Source organism: Piliocolobus tephrosceles, chromosome 12, assembly GCF_002776525.5.
Source record: "Piliocolobus tephrosceles isolate RC106 chromosome 12, ASM277652v3, whole genome shotgun sequence".
In the NCBI taxonomy this organism is placed as follows: domain Eukaryota; kingdom Metazoa; phylum Chordata; class Mammalia; order Primates; family Cercopithecidae; genus Piliocolobus; species Piliocolobus tephrosceles.
Genome location: NC_045445.1, coordinates 17,718,653 through 17,737,563, shown reverse-complemented (window position 1 = coordinate 17,737,563; position 18,911 = coordinate 17,718,653). Strand labels below are relative to the sequence as shown.

Below are 18,911 nucleotides of genomic sequence, written 5' to 3'. Positions count from 1 at the left end.
GCAGGGCTTAAAACCTAGATGACAGATTGATAGGTGCAGCAAACCACCATGGCACATGTATACCTATGTAACAAACCTGCACGTTCTGCATAGACATCCCAGAACTTAAAGTAAAATAAAAAAAAAAAAAAAGAAAATTTCAGAACTTAAAGTAAAATAAAAAAAAAAAGAAAATTCCCCACCACAAACTTCCAATATTCTGTTTCAATAATACAACAACTAATAATAATAATAATAATAATAATAATAATAATAATACAGAACGTTTAGGGGAGTCCTGACTTTGTCATAGGCACCATTTTAAGCATTGTATAACCATTATTTCATGCAGTTGCCCAAGTAGCCCTATGAGGTAGGTACAGTCTGCATTTTTAGCAAGCAACCCAAGAGATTATGATCCACTTTAAGCAACATTGGTATTTTCAGATGACAAAAGACAGAAGCTAAAATGATGATGAACACCAACATTCAGTGGGAAGCTTGAGTAAAATGAGCCAGAAAGCAGAATGAGATGGAATGACAAAGCAGGTAGGAGGGGCCGGGTGCGGTGACTCAGGCCCGTAATCTCAGCATTTTGTGGGGCTGAGGCGGGCAGATAGCTCGAGCTCAGGAGTTCAAGATCAGCCTGGGCAACATGGTAAAAACCCATCTCTACAAAAAATACAAAACTTAGTCAGGCACAGTGGCATGCGCCTGTGGTCCCAGCTACTTGGGAGGCTGAGGTGGAAGGATTACTTGAGCTTAGGAGGCAGAGGTTGCAGTAAGCTGAGATCACGCCACTGCACTCCAGCCTCGATGACATACCAAGACCATGTCTCAAAAAAAAAAAAAAAAAATTAGGAGGAATACTAGAGCAAGTTCATGAGACATGCATTCTTTCTCCCTTTCACACACACACTCTCTCTCTCTCTTCATTTCAAGTTATGAGTACACGTAAGGCATTCACTTTAGTTCCTTCTACTCTCTTCCTTTACCCAGGTAACCACTACTGTGAGGTTGAGGTGTATTCTAACAGTAGGTTTTATATTTGTATTTGAAAAAAATGAAATATAATTTACATTTAGCAGAATTCACAGATCTGAAAGTACAGTTCAACCAGTTTTCACAAATGCACTCACTCAGGTAACTCAAATCAAGATATGCACTTTTCCATCACCCCAGAGAGTTCCTTCATGCCCTGTCCCAGTTAATCCCATGTCCTCCCGACTGAAGTAACCACTGATCTGATTTCTATCACTATAGGTTAGTCTTTCCTATTCCATAACATCAGATAAATGGGAATTTATAGTATGTACTTCTTTTTACCTGATCTCTTTCATTCAACCTGATAGTTTTGAACTTCATCCATGTTGCATACATCAGTAGTTATTCATTTTTATCGGTGAGTAGCATTTGACTGTATGAATATACCATAGTTTATATATTCTTCTGGTGAGGGACATCTGCTCTGTTTCTAGCTTGGGGCCCTTATGAATAAAGCTGCTATGATTGTCCTTATACAAGACTTTTTGTAAACTTAAGCTTTCATTTCTATGGAATACATACCTAGAAGTAGGATTGCTGCGCTGTAAAATATATACATGTCTAACTTTTTAAGAAACTGTCAAACAGTTTTCCTAAGTGATTGTATCATTTTATACTCCTATTGGCATATATGAAAATTTCAGTTGTTTTACATCTTTGCCAACATTTGGTGTTTTCATTCTTTTTGCTTTTAGCTATTCTTGTGTGTAGTGATATTTCATAGTAGTTGTAATTTTAATCTCGCTGTTGGCTAACAACGTCGAGCACCTTTTCATGTGTTTATTGGCCATTCACATATCTTCTTTCAGAAATGCGTTTAAATGCTTTGCCCTTTTTTAAAAGTTGGTTTCTGTTTATATTATTGAGTTAGGAGTTCTTCATGCATTTTGAATACAAAACTTTTGTCAGGTGCATTGTAGTGTAGATATTTCTCCCAGTGAGCTAAATATTAAGATAACTGAACTCACGGAGATAGAGAGTAGAAGGATAGTTACCAAAGGCTAGGACAGGAGTTGGAGGGGGAAGGGGAGATGGTTAATGAATACAGAAAAATAGTTTGAAAGAATGAATAAGACCTAGTATTTGCTAGCACAACAGAATGACTATAGCAAAAAATAATTTAATAGTTCACTTTAAAATAACTAAAAGAGGCTTGGTGCAGTGGCTTATGCCTGTAATCTCAGCACATTGGGAGGCCAAGGTGGGAGGATTGCTTTAGCCCAGGAGTTCAAGACCAGTCTGGGCATAGGGAGACCCTGTCTCTACAAAAATAAAATTTAGCTGGGTGTAATAGCACACACCTGTAGCCTCAGCTACTTGAGAGGCTGAGGTGGGAGGATCGCTTGGACCCAGGAGGTCAAGGCTGCCGTGAAACATGATCACACCACTGCACTACAGCCTGGGCGACAGAGTGAGATCCTGTCTCAAAATAATAATAACTTAAAAAGTATAATTGGATTATTTCAAACACAAATGATAAATATTTGAGGTGATGAATACCCTGTTTACCCTGATGTGATTAATATGTGTTGCATGCCTGTATCAAAATATCTCAGGTAACTCACAAATATGTATACCAACTATGTACCCACAAAAATTAAAAACTAAAATTAAAAAAGACATATTTCTCCCAGTGTTTGGCTTGCTTATTTAAGGTATCTTTTCATGAGCATTCATTTTTTCATTTTGATGAAGTCCAATTTATCCATTATTTTTCTCTGCAATTAGTGTATTGTGTGTCCTCTAAGTAGTCATTGACTATCCCAAGGTCATACAGAAATTCTTCCGTTTTTGGCCTTGGGCGGTGGCTCACGCCTGTAATCCCAACACTTTGGGGGGCTGAGGTGAGTGGATCACTTGAGGTCAGGAGTTTGAGAACAGCCTGGCCAACATGGTGAAATCTCGTCTCTATCCAAAATATAAAAATTAGCCAGGTGTGGTGGCACATACCTGTAATCCCAGCTGTGCAGGAGGCTGAGGCAGGAGAATTGCTTAAACCCAGTAGGTGGAGGTTGCAGTGAGCCGAGATCTTGCCACTGCACTCCAGCCTGGGCAACAGAGTGAGATTCTGTCCCAAAAAAAAAAAAAAAAAAAAAAAAGAAGAAGAAAGAAAAGAAAAAAAAGAAAAGAAAAGAAAGAAAAGGAAAAAAAAGAAATTCTCCTGTTTTCTTCCAGAGCATTATAGCTTTAGTTTTTCCTTTAAGTGTGTAATCTCTCTCAAATTTATTTTGTGTATTGTATTGAGTAGGGAGGTCAAAGATCTAGTTTAACTTCCATATAAATATGCAGTTTTTCAAGTACCCTCCATTAAACTGACTTTCCTTTCCCCTGTCGAATTGCTCTGGGTTGCACACATTCTTAATTTCACTAGGCACTGCCAGATTGCTCATCAGAATGGCTGCACAGGTTTAACCTCACACTAGCAGAATCCAAGGATTTGCTCTCATCCTCTCATATTTTCACAACCACTTGATCATTAAACTTACTTTTGACAATGTGATGGGTCCAGACTTATATCTCATTGTTGTTTTCATTTGCATTTCTCTGATTACTTGTGAGGTAGAGCCTCTCTTCGTACACGTTTAGTCATTTTGGTTTCCCCTTATGTGATTTGCTTATTCAAGTGCTTTGCCCATTTTTCTTTTTATTGGGACAAAGTATCGCACTGTGACACAGGCTGGAGTGCAGTGGTGTGATCTCAGCTCACTGCAACCTCTGCCTCCTAGGTTCACGCAATTCTCCTGGCCTCAGCCTCCTGAGTAGCTGGGATTAGAAGCACCCACCACCACACTCAGCTAATTTTTGTATTTTTAGTAGAGACGAGTTTTTGCCATGTTGGCCAGGCTGGTCTCAAAATCCTGACCTCAAGTGATCCACCCATCTCAGACTCCCAAAATGCTGGGATTACAGGAATGAGCCACTGTGCCTGGCCTTGTGCCCATTTTTCTATGGTGTTGCCAGTCTTTTCAGGTAGTTTTTGAAGAATTCCTTTTAAATTTTGAATATTAGTTTTTGCCAATTTTACACATTGAAAAGATCTTCTCTCAGCCTATCACCTGACTGTTAGTTTTATCTATGGTATCATTTTTTGGCTTTGGTTATTTAGGCAACTATAAACCTTAACAAGGCATTCAGTGAATTCTACTTCTTGTTTCTTGTAGTTTCCTCTTACATTTATTTCTCTTTGTATCAATCAGTTTTCTTAGCTGCAAGCAAGAGGAGATGACTCTGGATGGTTAATTACAAAGGAAGTTCATTAGCTGGATATTGAGAAGGTCACATGATGGTTGAAAAGGCATGGGTCAATAGTTCATTCATTTTTATTGGTTAGTAGTACTCCATCATATGGACGTACCACAGTTAATTGAACTATTCACCCACGAAAGGATATACGGGGTTGCTTTCAGCTTTTGGTTATTATGAATAATGGGTTTTTGTGTACACATTAAGTTTCTATTTCTCTGAGATAAATGCCCAAATGTGAAATTGGTAGGCTGTGTGATAGTTGCATGTTTAGGTTTGTAAGAAACCATCGAATTTACTTCCAATGTGACTGTATAATTTTACATTCCCATCAACAACATACAAGTGATCAGTTTTTCCAAATTCTGGCCAGCATTTGGTGTTCTATTTTTTACTTTAGCCATTTTGATACATGTGTGATATCTCATTATAATTCTAACTTCCATTTACCTGATGGCTAATGATATTGAACATCTTTTCATGTGCTTATTTGCCATCTGGATATCCTCTTCAGTGAAATGTCTGTTTATATATTTTGCTCATTTTCTAATTGGATTGTTTTCTTACTGTTGAGTTTTGAGAGTTCTTCATGGAATTTTGATACTAGTCCTTTGTCAGATATGGGGTTTGCAAATATTTTCTCCCAGTCTGCCAGTCTGTAGCTTGTCTTTTCATCCTCTCCACACAGGCTTTTGCTGAGGAAGTTTTTAATTTTTATGAGGTCCAATTTGTCAATTTTTCCTTTTATTGACCATATGTTTGGTGTCTAGTCTAAAAACTCTGCCTTGTCCTAAATCCTAAGAATTCTGTCCTATGAGAATGGTGTGAACCCGGGAGGCGGAGCTTGTAGTGAGCCAAGATCGTGCCACTGCACTCCAGCCTGGGTGACAGAGCGAGACTCCGTCTCAAAAAAAAAAAGAAAAGAATTCTCTCCTATGCTTTTTATGTTTTACATTTAGGTTAGTGATACATTTTTAATCAATTTTTGCATAAGATGTGAAGTTTAGTTTGAGGTTCCTTTTTTGTAAATGGATCTTCAATTGTTCCACTGCCATTTGTTGAAAAGGCTATCTTTTCTCATTGAATTGTTTTGGTACTTTTGTCAAAAATCAAATGTCAGCTGGGCACAGTGGCTGACACCTGTAATCCCAGCACTTTGGGAGGCTGAGGAGGGCGGATCACTTGAGATCAGGAGTTCGAGACCAACCTAAGCAACATAGTGAAACCATGTCTCTATTAAAAATACAAAAAAAATAGCTGGGTGTGGTGGTGCACGTCTGAGGTCACACCGACAACTGAAGGATGGTGAAGGTAGAGAATTTTACTGAGCAATTAAAATGGCTCTCAGCAGAGAAGAGAGCTGGAAAGGGTATGGGAAGAGAAGGTCATCTTCCCCGAAGTCAGGAGGTCTCTTCCCTGAAGTTAGGCCATCTCTTTCTCTCTACTGACTGAGTCTGGGGTCTTTTTAGGTACAGGATGTGCGCAGGGCGGGCTGTAGGTAGTACTGGAAAAGGCAACATTCAATTGGTTAAAAGGCATTATTCAGAAAGAACCAATCAGGAGAGAGCAGGCAAACAGGAATAGAAGTTCTCACTCTGGGCCCCGGGTTTCAGGCTGTTTTGGGTTTGAAGGTGGGGTTTCACCAGGGACCCACCTCTATCTGCCTAGGCATTTGGCTGCTTCCAGTCACTATCATTATAATGGAATATTACTTACTCATAAAAATGAATGAAGTACCAATACAGGCTACATCATGAATGAACCTTTAAAGTATTATGTTAAAAAGACAGACACAAAAGATCACACACTGTATGACTCCATTTTTATTTATTATCTGGAACAGGCAAGTCCATAGAGATAGGAAGTAGATTAGAGGTTGCCAGGGGCTCAGGGGGAGGGGAGAATGAGGAATTTCTTTCAGGGTTTCTTCATAGGATGTTATTTGGTACAGGGTTTCTAAAGTTGATTGCAGCAATGCTGGCACATGTCTGTGAGTATACTAAAAATCTGAATTGTACGCTTTAAGTGGGTTAATTGTATGGTGTGTAAATTACATCTCAATAAAGCTGTTTACATATATATTTACATATATATATTTAAATGAGATGGAGTCAACATCACCAATACCCCCTCATAAAGCCAAGACAATTTTTTAAGATAAAGAGAACAAATTTTACTCATAAGATACGAAGTCATACTGTAAAGTTATAATAATTAAATAAGTGTGGTGCTGATTTGTGATTAGATGAGCAAATCACTAGTGCCCAGAAACTAACCCGTGCATTTGTGGATTTGGTTTATGATAGACATAATATTTCAAATCAATAGGGAAAGAAGACTGATTCCTCGATAAATGAAATTGAGATAATTTGCTATCATCTGGAAAAAGGTAAATTTCTACCTCCTACCACACACGTACACAAATTTTGGAAGGGATGGATTAAATCTTTATATGTCTAAAACCCAACTAAAAATGTATTTAAAGAACATGTAAGAGAATATGTTTTTTACCTTCAGGTAAGGAAAAGCTCTCTAAAAAGAACCAAAACAAACCAACAAAAAAGCAACCAAAATCATAAACAGTAGCCTTCCTTAAAGTGCATCCCAGAATTAGGCAGATTTACTAAAGTGGACACTGCCAACCCTTTAATGACGAGTGCACCCACCCTCCAGTTCCTGGGAGTGCTGCTGCTAACAGCTTATAACTGCAACCTTCTCCATAGAATTGCACTCAGTTGTTGGGAAATACCTTGTTCTATTAGTTTTCTATTGATGCAGTAACAAACTGCTACAATCTTAGTGACTTAAAAAAAACACACACAGGTATTATCTTAAAGTTCTGTAGAAGTCCAACATGGATCTTTCTGGGCTAACAGAGGATGCAGCAACAAGGAAGCAGAGATCAAGCCCTCACCCATGTCAGAGGCGTTTGAACCAGAGCAACTCCATCTTGAATAGGAGCTGGGTAAAATAAGGCTGAGACCTACTGGGCTGCATTCCCAAGAGGTTAAGGCATTCTTAGCCACAGGATGAGATAAGAGGTTGGCAGAAGATATAGGTCACAAAGATCTTCCCGATAAAACAGTTTGCAGTAAAGAAGCTGGCTAAAACCCACCACAACCAAGATGGCAATGAAACTGACCTCTGGTCATCCTCACTGCTACACACCCACCAACACCATGACAGTTTACAAATGCCAAAGCAACATCAGGAAGTTACCCTCTATGGTCTAAAAAGGGGAGGCATGAATAATTTACCCCTTGTTTAGCATGTAATCAAGAAATAACCATAAAAATGGGCAGTGCCCTCAGGACTGCCCTGCCTATGGAGTAGCCATTCTTTTATTCCTTTACTTTCTTCATAAACTTGCTTTCACTTTGCTCTATGGACTTGCCTCGAATTCTCTCTTGCACAAGATCCAAGAACCCTCTCTTGGGGTCTGGATCAGGACTCATTTCCAGTAACAACCAGACACCAAATCTGTCCATTCCTTTATCTTGGACTTTCCAGATTCTGGAACCATGAGAAATAAATCTCTGTTGTTTATAAATTACCTAGTCTGTGGTATTTCATTATAATAGCACAAACAGACTAAGACACCAGGTTACCATTACCATTGTGTTAGCTAATTGGCTTTATCCAGGGGAAAAATAAAATTCTCATATCTTTAGGACAGGAAGTGATTCTGACACTTGGAGTAAGATGGCGACCAAAGTTAGGCTGCTACCCTCCCACAGGAACTGGGAAATGAGGGTGCTTTCTCCCTTGATGTTTACATTTCAAAGAGATGACTCTTAGGTCCATTCTTGAGAAAGATATTTGTGGGTCACAAAGATGGCAAAAGACCTATTTAGTCTGCAAAAGGATTTATGCACATTTAAAAGAGAGGAGAAAGTACTTACAATTGTAAGTTTTCTCAAATAAATGTTCTGGAAAAAAGGAGGGGAGAGAAATCTCATGCCTTATTTTCAACTGGGGTAACTAAGCCTCTTATTGTTAATTTGTATCTGTCCTTACAATCTCCTGCCTGTATTACTATAAAATAGTAACGTGAAAATTTTTTTAGTTATCTTTATTGTGTTTTTTTTCCCTTTCTCTGGGCAGTTGTAGCCATCTAAAATCAGCAAATCTGTAGTAAAATACAAAGCAAAACAATTATTAGAAGCATGATAGAACATCAGAATTACTAAATTTGTAGAAAGTGAAATTTTTAGAAATTTTATCTGCCTTGGGGAAAAAACCTTTGAATATATTATACTAATGCTGAATAGTTAAATTAGATTTTTTAAAGATATTTGAAATACACTTTTATTCTGATTCTAAACAAAAAGGAATGGCAATGACAGTAACAAACAAAATTTCCCCACTGAACAACATAAGGATGTTTCACATACTCATACCAAATCTCTATGCCAGTTAGGCACAACTGAATATTGTGATGTGACAGTAGCAGTCTTACATTTGAAACTCAAGAAGAAATCAATTGCATTCCCAAACAGCTAAATATGCAGGTCCAAACAATGAAGATATTTTTTAGACTGTCACATTCACTCCAAAGCCCATTCATCTCCTTCAGCATCCCACAGATGGAGCACATGTTGCCCTTAGCTAGATAATAAAGTGGCACACACAGTGTACCACTTGACATTACAGAACAGTTGCCTATAAAACTAGACTTTTGACACTGGGCTCCAGCTTCATTCTCACAGGTCATCATCCTCATCTGGGGGAGCAGTTGTCTAAGCAATCTCTGATTTAGAGTATGCTCATACTACACTGCCAAAGTTGGGTCCATGACAACCTCTGGTGAGGCACGAGCACGCATGGCAACATATTCCAAGGTAGGGTCTCCAATGAGCTGTCTAGCAAGACAGAGGAAGGGCTTTTCAAAGCTGTAGTTACTTTTTGGCGTTTATGGCAGAAATGTCATAATACTGAAGATTCTTTTTTCAGTAGAAGACAATAGATGTTTCCTTCAGTTTCCCATCTTTAATATCCATTTTGTTGCCATACAATATGAGGATGTTTTCACATATTCATAGCAGATCTCTATGCCAGTTAGGCACATTCTTATAAATAACTCAGGATGTTACCTCAAACGTTATAATGGCACACTGGGCTTGAATATAATAGCCATTTCTCAGTATACCAAATTTCTCCTGGCCAGCTGTATCTCATACAGTGAACTTAATAGATCCTCTGTTGGTGTGGAACACAAGGTGATAAACCTCAACACCTAAGGTGGCTACACACTTCTCAAATTCACTGGTCAAATGACATTTCATGAATGCAGTTTTTCCAGTACCACCATCACCAACCAATGCCAATTTGAACTGGACTTGGGGCTCTCCTTGGGCAGCCACCATTATGTTCCTTTCAGAAGTGTCTCTGTGCCTATCCAGCTGAGGCTGAAAAGATGGCAGAAGCCCGAAGTCTTAATTAGCAACGAAAAAATGTTTCATTCATACATTAATTTTACAAATTGTTGTGATTTCTTTATTGCTTGCACTTTCAAATGATTAACTATGGAGCAATATTTTGTAGTTCCTCATGAAGTCTTGCCCAATCCAAGCCTATAGAGTAGCTTAACTCAGAACCATGCTAATTTCAGTTTTTAATTAAGAGTTTTTCTTCGATGCCCTAATAAATTTCTCCTGAGTTTCCATCAATTACATGAGTAACATCATATTTACATGGTAATTTAGGCTGTTCAGTGATTGCTCCATCTTCCTAAATAACTTTGTTTTAAGATGAGAAGTAGAAAGAAATCCACGGCCATCATCTAGTTAAAAGTCTTACAAGACACTGATTTTAGAGTACGGATTGAACTTCTAGTGTTTAATGTGCACAACTTTAATTTGCTTTGTGTTTGGTTTTTGGTTTTTTGTTCGTGTTTTCTTTTTTTGTTTTTGTTTTGTTTTTTGAGACAAGGTCTCACTCTGTTGCCCAGGCTGGAGTGCAGTGGCATGATCATAGCTCACTGAAACCTCAAACTCCTGGGTTCAAGCAATTCCCCCACCTCAACCTCCCAAGTAGCTGGGACTATAGGCACACACCACAACACCCAGCTAATTTTTATATTTTTGTAGGGCATGAGGCCTCGCTGTGTTGCCCAGGTCGGTCTTAAACTCCTGGGCTCAAGCGATCCGCCTGCCCTGGCCTCCTAAAGGGCTGGCATTACAGGTGTGAGCCACTATGTCCAGCCAACTTCAGTGTTTTAAGCCTTAAGGAAAAAATCCATCCTATGGGCCATTTCTTCCATTGGTCTAAATAGTTATATAACAGTCAGCTAAATCTCTATAAATAACAGGCATCCACCTTTGTTTATCCACCCATACTGGAGAAAATCTGCCTCCCAATGTTAGTAGTGACACTATATCTGTCTTTTGTGGTTGCTAGTAATCTGTAGGTGCCGGATTTCTGTTCATCTGTTAATCAGATATTTTTCTTTTTTATGTCATTCTTTCAATCAAGCCAGTTAATAAAACATTTTTGTGTTAAAGTTAGAAATTGAGTACCTGGATGCATACTAATTACTTTAACGTTGTTATTATCAAAAATTACTAATGAGGATGATCTCACTTGTACTCAGCCAATAATCCAGAGCATATCCACAATGGGAGTACAGTTTAGAGCCCATTGGAAATATGTAGTTGGAGGAACCATTACTGGGAGTGCAGAAATTTGGTGTAATAATAATGTTTGCTTTCCAATAAATGTGATTCTTTATTGTGGTGATTCAAATAACCTCTGCCTGAGTAGTACTATGAGAATAGCAATCAATTTTTTAGAATACATCTTTTTGAGGCAAGAGAATCATTAGAATCTGAGAGGCGGAGGTTGCAGTGACCAAGATCACACCATTGCACTCCAGCACTCCAGCCTGGGGGACAGAGTGATACTGTGTATGAAAATTTTTTAAAAAAAATAAAGAATACCTCTTTTCAGTTGAGTTCAGTACCAATATCCATTACTCTAGCAAAGTTCTTTGTGGGAACAACTGTCTAATCCTCCTGTGGTGCTGGCTTCACATAGAAAGCATGAATCCAGCTATGGTTCTCCTTCACTTTGATAGCAGTATGAGTGATCAGCAGCACCTGAAAGGGTCTCTCCCAATGGTGTGACAACCTGTCTTTCCTTTGAAATACCTTTATGTGGATGAAGTCTACTATTTTATAAGGGTGGCAGACTGACTCAGGCAAGTCCTTATGACTTTAAGTCTCAGGGTTTCTAGGGAAAAGAGGCCTTTTAACTATTGAACATTATTATGAGAGGATTCAGTTAAATTGGGAACAGAACATGGTCTCAGACCCAAGTTCATAGGCCTGCCAACCATAAGTTCAAAGGGAGAGATACTATGCTTACTTGCAGGGGTCACTCTAATTTTTGATAAGGCTAGTGGCAAAGCTCTAAGCCATTTTAACGTGTTAGATTACTAAATCTTGGCCAAGTAGTTTAATTTTAGAGTTTGATTCATTCACTCTACTTGTCCAAAGGACTGAGGTTTATAGGAATCTGCACACATTTGGCATAATTCCTGGGCAACAGTAGAAGTAAAATGACTTCCTCTGTCCTAGTCAATGTGCTCTGGTATCCCAGAAGTGGGAATTGTGAGTTTTAAGAGAAACTTTACCACTGCCTGAACATCAGTTTTTTATTTTTATTTTAAGTTCTGGGATACATGTGCAGAACGTGCAGGTTTGTTACATAGGTATACATGTGCCATGGTGGTTTGCTGCACCTATCAACCCATCATCTAGGTTTTAAGCCCTGCATACACTAGGTATTTGTCCTAATGCTCTCCCTCCCCTTGCTCCCCATCCCCTAACAGACCCCAGTGTGTGTTGTTCCGCTCCCTGTGTCCATGTGTTCTCATTGTTCAACTCCCACTTATGAGTGAGAACATGCGGTGTTTGGTTTCCTGTTCCAAACATCAGCTTTTTAAATTTTATTTGATTGTGGTAAGAACATTTAACAAGAGATCTACCCTCTTAACAAATTTTTGAGAGTACAATATAGTATTACTAGCTATAGGCACAATGTTGTACAGTAGATCTTTAGAGTTTATTCATCTTGCTTAACTGAAGATCAGCTTTTGAAGACAGAAAGATTTCAGGCCATCCAAATGTCATACATACCACAACTAGACAATACCTCTTGCCTTTTATAAGCATTAGTTCTGTGAAATCTAACTGCCACCACGTTCCTGGTAAAGCTGGTTACAGAGAACTTCCTGTGCTTATATTTGGAGTGCCCGTAAAGAACAGCATATCAATAGTATACATTACATAGCAAATCTCTTTAATATGTTGTGAACAATTGTATCTTTTTGGTAGGCCTAGTAGGGGTCTAATGCCTTTAAAATTCCTCTTTTGTTCACATCACTGTGTCGATGACACAACACCACTAACCAAGCAAATTGGAACTGAAGTATAGGAATTACTGTTAGGTAATTCCCACAGTCCAATCAAATTTCTTTTAGCTCCTTTTTCAATTCATTTGCTCATTTCTTTTTGTGAAGCACATTTTAAAAAATGAACAAAAACTTCTTGTCGTATTAAAAATAGAGCTTCTAAGTTTGGAGCCAGCCATGTTTTAGAAGCAGCTTTTGGCAGGGCGCAGTGGCTCACACCTATAATCTCAGCACTTTGGGAGGCCGAGGCAGGCAGATCACCTGAGGTCAGGAGTTCAAGACCAGCCTGGCCAACATGGCGAAGCCCTGTCTCTACTAAAAATATAAAAATTAGCTGGGTGTGATGGCACATGCCTGTAGTCCCAGCTACTTGGAAGGCTGAGGCAGGAGAATCGCTTGAGCCCTGGAGGTGGAAGTTGCAGTGAGCCAAGATTGTGCCATTGCACTCCAGCCTGGGTGACACAGAGAGACTTTATCGAAAACATAAAAATCAAAAATAAATAAAAGCAGCTTTTACAGCTCTATCAGCAAAATGAATTACTGATACCTGAGAAAGCAGGTGTGAAGTCCCTAACAAATCAGCTATCAATTTTCCATGTGATTTTTTTAGTTGTTATTGAAGTCAAAAATCCTCTATTTAAAAAATGTTATCTGTTGCATGACAGACACCAAACATATATTTATTATGTATATATTTTTATGTTTATTTTTACTCCAGAACAAGAATTGCAGTTCTACTAACTGGTATTAACTCATCTGTTTATGCAGACTTAATTGCAGATAAAGCATAAGCTTCCGAAGCCATGTGATAAGTCACTGCAGCTAGGAAGCTTTTCAAGTGGGTCACTTTTAGCCATACTACATTACCAATTGATAAACATTATTATATCATTTTGAACAGGAATATTACATAAATCAGGTCAGATTTTTCAAACTTTGGACATTTCAAAGCTAACAGAGAGGCTATCACCAATTTCTGCTGTTCAAAAGCCTCTTCAGATTCTAGGGACCAAACCAGAAGATCTGAAGGATTATCATGTAGTTGCTCCATCAGAGGTTTTGCCCACTCTGCAAAACCTGGAATCTACTCTCTTTAATACCGTATTAGTACCAAAACTGTGTCTAAGTCCATTTGGGCTGTTATAACAAAATACCATAAACTGGGTAGCTTACAAACAATAGGCATTTATTAATCACATTTTGGGAGGCTAGAAAGTACAAGATCAAGATGCTGGTAAATTCAGTAAGGATTCACCTCCTCATAGATGGTGCCTTCTGGTTGCATCCTCACATGATGGAAGGAGCCAGGAAGCTCTCTGAGGCCTTTTTTTTATAATGGCATTCATCCCATTCATTAGGGCAACACCCTAATCACCTCCTAAGGCCCCATTTCTAATACCATCACATTGGAGATTAGGGTTCAACATACGAATTGGGGAGAGAATGAGACATAAACATTCCAACCACAGCACTACATTAGGCTGTTAGATCTGCAAAATGAGATGATTCTTAGATTGTACCACTCTAAGGCCCACAGCTGAACACAGATGCCTTAAATAGTTTACTCAGAAAAGCAATGTTGCAATTTATCTAGTGAGGCCTTATGCCCTTGTGAAGCAAAGAATTGTAACGAAGTCAAAGTGTTCGTTTTGCATTGCTCCTTAGTTTCTGAAGCTACCAGCAAAACCATCTATATTTTGAAAAATTATAGATCCTTCTGGTGAAACAAATTTCTCTAAGTGTTTCTGTAAACAATTAGATAAAACAGTAGGGGAGTCTCAAAACCCTTGAGGAATTGTCTGCCATAAGCATCAGACTCCTTTATGAGCAAATAAGAATTTAGACTTGTCCACTTACAAGAAAAGAAAGAGGGGGAAGGAACAAAAGAAGGAAAAAAGGGAAGAAGGGAAGGAGGGAAGGAAGGAAAGAAGGGAGGAAGGGAGGAAGGAAATGAGGGAGGGAGGGAGAGAGGGAGGGAAGGAGAGAAAGAGAGGAAGGGAGGGCAGAGCATAGAAAAACAAAAATTTTTTTTCAGACGATACTGACATCAGAATAGATGAAGGATTAGTAACTACAGGTGTTAATGGGACAACAAATTAATTTACTTCTCTAAAATCAGTACAAATCTATATAGAGCTTACCCACCTTTATCAAATTTACCTTTCTTCTTTACCAGAAATGTGGGATTACTACAGGGTAAGTACCCCTTTTAAATTATCCTTTGTTTTTGTTTGTTTGTTTGTTTGAGACAGGGTCTCACTCTGTTACCCAGGCTTGAGTGCAGTGGTGTGATCATGGCTCACTGTAACCTCAGACTCCAAGGTTCAGGTGATCCTCCCATCTCAGCCTCCCAAGTAGCTAGGACCACAGGCACCTGCTATCACGCCCGGCTAATTTTTCTTATTTTTATTTTTTGTAGAGACGAGGTCTCACTATGTTGCCCAGACTGGTCAAAAACTCCTAACCTCAACTGATCCTCCTAACTTGGCCTTCCAAAGCATGGGGATTACATGTTTTTCTAATTCTTTTATAACTGGTTTTATTATGTTTAATTGAGCTCTCAACAAAGGATATTGTTGACACATAGCCATGGCTCATCTTTTTGGTAAGCTATTTTTTATATCTTAAATTAATCCAATATTGTCATTCCCTTTGATTAAATGCTCCTTCAAGTCTTTTGCTTACTTTTGAATTCAGTTGTCTGATTATTATTATCATTATTATGATTGAGTTGTCAGAGTTCTTAATGCATTCTGGATACAAGTCCTTTATCAGATATATGATTTTCAAATATTTGCTCCCAGTCTGTGGCTTGTCTTCTCATTTCCTCAATGGAATAGTTTGAAATGCAATTTTTTTTTCATTTTTTATGAAGTTCAGTTTATTTATTTTTTCTATTATAGGTCATGCTTTTGGTGTTGTATCTAAGAATCTTTGCCTAACCCAAGGTCATGAAGATTTTCTCCTGTGTTTTATTCTAAAAGATTTATAGTTTTTTACTTCACATTTAAGTGACTTGTTTCAGCTTGTGGGGACTTTTCCAGCACAGTATGAGACTGCCACTCCCTGCCATACCTCTTTTCTTTCAGAAGTATATAGTATCCATATCAGGTGCCTCTTCCCAAAAGGCTCCACAGACACTTCATCCACAGTACAGAATCCAGTAGCTATTACGTTGCACAGCAGGTCTCTCACCAGTAGGTTTATAGGAGATTCAGGAGAAATGAAGAACACATGTTCCCTAGTCAAAGGACCTATCTCTATGGGAATGATAGAGGAAAGGGGACAAGTAGAAGGCTGACCCAAAATATTTATAACCTGTATTAACCTGTCACCAGATGGGAAAAGTTATTGACACATTATAGTCCACTAGTTCTCACCTTTGGGATTCCCTCAATTTGTCAATTTTGAACCATCTGCCAAGTATTTCCTTGCTGAAAGTTTTGTTCTAGGCTCTCCTAATTCTCTTATCTTTGCAGTTTCTGCATCATCCAGAGTGTCCTTCTGCAATCCCTCTTCCAACACCCTGGCTTCTTGCAATAACAACATATAGCCTCCCATCTTTCTTTCTTCCCTTTCTGGATTGGTCATTGTGGGGTTATTCCCTTCAGTAAAGAGTTCTAACTAAGCAGCGAACAAAGCAAACTTTAATCACTTCTTTTCTTTTTTTGTTCTTAGATTATCCCAAAACTGAGTAGCTGCTGCTAAGATTTGAGTAATAGTTTGCCTTTGCCATCCTACTACCTTTTCCTTAATTTGGGTTTGGATAGTCAATGAGAGAGCTAAAATAAAGGTGGTTAGAGCCAGAGGGCAATTTTTATATGACCTTGGATCCATGCCAACAAATTTTTAGAATGCCTGAACAAGTCACTGATGGAAATCAATGAGGTACTCACCTGTCGTAGGAGTGAACAGCTGCAATATCTTCCAGTTCCTCTTTACAAGAAAGGTTTCAAGGAACCTCTATCCTCAGATTATCCATATTTGTGAGGGATGGTGGTGGATAGTCAACTTCTCTTGGCCACCATACCCCTGATGTGGTAATCTTCTGGGCACCAACATCCTTGCTCCATCAAAGGATCAAAGTCTGCTTGTTGCAAAATTCCATGCAGTAGCCGGTGCACATCTCCACACATGGGGCTGTAAACTGAAAACATGCTGCATAGTACTGCATATTTCTGGGGCACAGGGAAGAGAAGCCTTTAAAGGAGTAAGAAAAGGATCTGAACCACCCAAGAGTCCTGGGTAGCTACTCAACGGCATCAGCTTTGCTGGCTATCCAAATAGGAAGGTCTGGTTTTCCTCACATTGAGACAATAAAAATGTAAATTACACAACACTTCAGTGCCAGTTTTGACATTCATAAGTTTAATACCTTAGTTGCCTTTTTCCAAGTGACAAGTGCAGCTACTCTCCATTCTGTTGCCTCATATGGGAACACAGTCTGTCTTAGCCAATTTTTTGTTGCTATAATTGAATACCACAGACTGAGTAATCTATAAAGAACAGAGGTTTATTTACCTCATGATTCTGGAGGCTGGGAAGTACAATATCAAGGAGCCAGCCATCTAGTGAGGGCCTTCTTGCTGTGACATAATGTGCTGGAAGGTATCACATGGCAAGAGAGTAACAGCATGCCAGCTAAAGTCTCTCTTCCTCTTCTTATAAAGCCACCAGTCCCATCATGGGGGCCCTACTCTAATGAAATTATCTAATCCTAACTGCCTCCCAAAGGCCCCACCTCCAAATACTATCAAATACGAATTTGGGGATTAAGTTTCCAACACATGAAATTTGGAGGACACATTCAAACCACAGCACAGTCTTTTATCCAAGTTCTCAATCATCCCATAATAATGTCTCTTTATTATTTCTGCATTTCTAGTTGTGTGTTGTGTGGTATGTAGATGATAAGACCTCCTGGAGGTGGAATCTGGTCTAAAACATAAAGTAAACTCAAGGCTAGGCCACCAGGCACACAAACTTGCATCCTCAAATAGAGCAGGTAGTTGTAGAAAGTTGTACCTTCATCTCCCTTTACAGGGAAATCTATTCTCTAAAAGATCATCACCTCCCCCTTGCCTGGGAGCCACTACAGTCAGTCAGAAGCAAAGAAGGATAAGGACATGCAGGGGAAGCAGAGGGAGCAGGGACAGCAGAGAAAGGAGGAGGAGGTCTCCATGAAAAAGAAAGTGCCTTTAATTTTTGCATTTCCCCTCTTTTTTCTTTTCATCTGGCTATCTGAATCCTTTTTTTTTTTTTTGGACAGAGTTTCACTCGTTGCCCAGGCTGGAGTGCAATGGCGCTATCTCGGCTCACCACAAGCTACAGCCATGCACTACCATGCCTGGTTAATTTTGTATTTTTAGTAGAGACAAGGTTTCTCCATGTTGGTCAGGCTGGTCTCGAACTCCTGCCCTCAGGTGATCTGCCTGCCTGGGCCTCACAAAGTGCTGGGATTACAGGCGTGAGGCACCATGCCCGGCCTATCTGAATCTTTTTTAAGGCTAGTCAAGTAAAACAGTGGGAGTGGAGAAGACACCAAGAAATCTATAATCAGTTGTGATCAATTAGTTGTAAACAGCACTGTACTTTGACCAGCCCTAAATCATTTTTAACACTATTCTTAGAACAATATTTATCCCCTAAATACCAGGCACTCATTCATTCAGGATGAAACCCCTCCAAGGATGTGTTAATCTATCCAAATCAAAAGAACCATCCTCCCACCACTACATAACTGGATTCTCATGTGCATAACCATCACAAATGTGACAGATATATAGATAGATATAGATATAGATATAGATATAGATATAGATATAGATATAGATATAGATTTTTTTTTAGAACAGTATTTTTTTTATTATACTTAAGTTTTAGGGTACATGTGCACAATATGCAGGTTTGTTACACATGTATACATGTTCCGTGTTGGTGTGCTGCACCCATTAACTCGTCATTTACATTAGGTGTATTTCCTAACACTATCCCTCCCGCCTTCCCCAACCCCACGACAGGCCCTGGTGTATGATGTTCCCCTTTCTGTGTCCAAGTGTTCTCATTGTTCAATTCTCACCTATGAGTGAGAACATGCAGTGCTTGGTTTTCTGTCCTTGTGATAGTTTGCTGAGAATGATGGTTTCCAACTTCATCCATGTCCCTACAAAGGACATGAACTCATCCATTTTTATGGCTGCATAGTATTCCATGGTGTATATGTGCCACATTT

General features: G+C 39.0%; 1 pseudogene; it reads right to left on the bottom strand.

Moving 5' to 3' along the window:
• Positions 1–7,528: 7,528 nt before the first annotated feature.
• LOC111531516 overlaps positions 7,529–18,911 on the bottom strand; it is a 55,113-nt pseudogene continuing 43,730 nt past the window's right edge.